This window comes from Filicampus tigris, chromosome 21 (assembly GCF_054856515.1).
Source record: "Filicampus tigris isolate MCC_2025a chromosome 21, RoL_Ftig_1.0, whole genome shotgun sequence".
Taxonomy (NCBI): Eukaryota; Metazoa; Chordata; class Actinopteri; order Syngnathiformes; family Syngnathidae; genus Filicampus; species Filicampus tigris.
Genome location: NC_141237.1, coordinates 14,901,604 through 14,905,000, shown reverse-complemented (window position 1 = coordinate 14,905,000; position 3,397 = coordinate 14,901,604). Strand labels below are relative to the sequence as shown.

Here is a 3,397-nt window from a genome sequence, read left to right as displayed (position 1 = left end):
TTCCTCCACTTTTTGCTCTGTCTCAAGGTCAAAATTGTCAACATTAGGGTTGGTCTAGGGCACCTGTCGTGATGGGATTTGGCTGCTGTTCATGGGCTGATATTTTCTAGTTGGTTACAGTGTCTCTGACCACCCCAAAATGTTGTAAAATCCCAAACTATTTGCCTTGTAAATAAAGCTGTTCAGGTAGCAGTTTTTCAAAAGCAATAAATAAACAATATGCATTTCTTGACTGCTCTGTGTGTTCAATATTCATATCCAAACACAACCACTTGCATGTGCCTATCAAAGAATCACATCCACTAACAATCTTATTCAAATTTATTCACAGCGGCACACAAGACAAAATTACATTCCGTCGTTGTTACTGTCAAATTTCATATTACTATATAGTAGAGATAGACCTATATGCTTTTTTTTAGGACCGATACCGATTATTAGTAGTCAAGGAGGCCGATAACCGATATTTGGAGCCGATATTCATTTTCAGTGAAAAGAAAAATATTGGCATAAAAATCTAAAGAAAAATGTACTCTTAACTTTGTTGTAATGTCTTTAAGCATGTTTATTAAACAATTTTTCAAGTTAGCATAATGGTGATTTTTTTTTTTTTAAATCATTATTATAAATTTTTTTTGACTATATAAATCTCTATTATAAAATTCTAACAAAAAGTTCAGTGAGCACCCAGGATTGTCAGCATGTCTTAAAAAGGATAAAAGAAAACGTAAACAATAGCTCCATGTAGTTTTCTACAGTAAATGAAAATTTCAAAATGACAGAAATGTTAAACTTTCACCTATCTTTGTTTTGATTTCTGCAGTTTTAAATTGATTTATTATCGGCCAGCAGAGTTTTACAAAAGGTCGATGCCGATATTCGTCAAAAAGCCAAATATCGGTGCCGATAATCGGCCCGGCCGATAATCCGTCTATCCCTACTATATAGTCTCCCGCTGGATTATCTACCAATACAAGTTTTTATTTTAGTTTAGCGCAGTGCATTTTCCTATCCGCAGTTTTAACGCTTGCTATTAACACCAACACAACGCTGCCTTGAAATCATATTCAGTCGTTAATTTAGGACACAAACACACTGCTGGTTAATTACGTTGTCATTGTATGATACGGCACAAGTCTTCGGCATGCGTGGCTAGCAGCTGTTATCATTAGCTGGCAGTTAATGTGCTGTGCATGTTTTAAGAAAGGTGCCTTAAATTGCAGTTCAAGTCTTTTTCATTACGAAAAAAATAAAAATAAAACTTTGTCTTTATTGAATTTATTACAACACGTTTGCCTAATAATTGTAAGAAAACATTCAGCGCAAAATGTCTGGCAGGATACCTTGAAATGTATACACAGTACCACTTACAAAATTGTGTTCTTAAATCTTAAACAGCCATATTAGATTAGATACTAAATAAAAGAAGAAAAAGTTTTATTTCTGTTTTTTTTTTTTTTTTGCTCATACATACATACATACATACATCCGATCCGTGACTCAAAATCCATGACCGATCCGAACCGTGACTTATGTGAACCGGTGGACCACTAGTGAGTACCAAAGACAATCTCCTGGTACTCATGCGAGTTCAGCATGAAAAAAATTATGCGCACCCCTGTATATAGTGTCTTGCGTGTTTGACGCATATGCACAGTAGTGTTCATCTATGGATTACTGAGGTATTAGAAAACCAATACAAGTATTTATTTTCGTTTTCTTCAACACAGTGCCTTTTCCTAATGTTACTCATCTCATTTCGCTACCTTCTACATTAAACAAAAAGGCTTGGTGCCCGAGAAGAGTGCAATTTGTAAGGATTTCGTTTTGTATTTGTAGACTAGATAGTTTCATAGTATTAGTGTAACTCAGGGTAGTGTATAGTTTTTGGGTTTAATTTTAAAATGCACTAAACATGTACAGTAAAAAATATTATGGCCACAGTATCGCCTTCAATTCAAATTGCACCATGACTTGTAAACATATCAGGAATTCTGGTACAAGCTGCAAAGTTTAATAGAAGTTGAATGTATGCCAATGATTGTTATATAAGAGCAGCTGCTTGCTGGTGTGATATTTTGCGATTTACATATGATCCAATTAGTCGACTAATCGTGACGACTGTTGGTGATTAGTCCACTACCAAAAGAGTCGTTCGTGGCAGCCCAAGTTTCAAGCAAGACTCAGCATTTTGACAAACTGTAATTTTGGGCTAAATAATATTTTCATGTTGCTATGGCCAGCTTGTTCCTGATGGTTTATGTGCTTATTACAAACACTGTAAAAGGAAATATGTCAGCAAGGGGAAATTAAAAGGGTAGACATGCTTTTCAGAAACGTTATGTCAAGGAATCATTTAGTTGATAAGATGATTAAAAAGCAACAACAACACTTTAGTATTTCCTAAACAAGTGAGAGTAAGAACTGACTCAACCTGCTCTTGGTTGCATCCTGCCAACGGCGTCCAGCAGTTGACGTTGTCGCTCGTTTGCCCCAAAGTTCTTCCTCGTCCTCTGCTGTCTTTCCTGTGCACGTTTTCACACGGCAATCGTAATATTTACGCTCACAACTGATCTGTGCTGAGCGATGTGTTGATCACAAACGGGTCTCTTTGTTAGCGGCTAGCAAGCTTAGCTACGCTGAACTAGGCCGAGAAGCGCCAACGTGCACCAAGACGACTTTAACAGGACAGGAAGATTTAACGTAAGATGTTTTAGAGTTTTAAAAAAGTAGTGATGGACACCCTGCGCTGAGACTTGAGTACATTTGAATCAAATTCAGGAAAAATGCAGTGCTGAATGTGGTAAAGTAAAAATTAGTAGCGCTGCGACGGAAAATCTACGGCGACTCCACTAGAACAAACTTCCGTCACGCGCGAATCGAAATTAAACACACACTGTTGGGGAGGCGAAAGGCTAGTTCGTTTAAGGGGCTAACTGTAAATAAGATGGTGTGCCGGTCAGAGCACAGGCAGGACTCCAAGGTGCAATTTAGTATTCTGTACTGTACTCGTGTCTTGTAAGCGAACATACATTGATTGATGATATAAATTAAGATTGATTAAATTGTTGATTGATAGATAGATAGATTGTTGATAGATAGATTGTTTTTGTCATTAACTCAAGGTTTAAAGGTGCATCAATGAAATAAGAAACAACAACAAGGAATCCTCAGACTAGGCTGATATCGAGCTGAACCGTAAGGTTACACCTGACTCCAACCCGGAAATAGGAAAAATGTCTGAAACAACGCGAGAACACAGAACACGTGAACATGAACTGACGGCAACGAAATAAAAGAGAAGGCTGAGCCTTTTCGGCGGCACGGTGGTCGACTGGTTAGCACGTCCACCTCACAGTTCAGAGGTCGTGGGTTCGATCCCGGCTCCGGCCTCCCG

The 3,397-nt window shown here is 37.9% G+C and overlaps 1 pseudogene across 1 annotated transcript in view; it reads right to left on the bottom strand.

Moving 5' to 3' along the window:
- LOC147127765 (uncharacterized) overlaps positions 1-2,868 on the bottom strand; it is an 8,448-nt pseudogene extending 5,580 nt beyond the window's left edge. The window contains exon 1 of the transcript XR_015084179.1: positions 2,435-2,868. The product of XR_015084179.1 is annotated as an uncharacterized LOC147127765 (transcript). The remainder of the gene's footprint in view (positions 1-2,434) is intronic.
- Between the last annotated feature and the right edge of the window lie 529 nt (positions 2,869-3,397).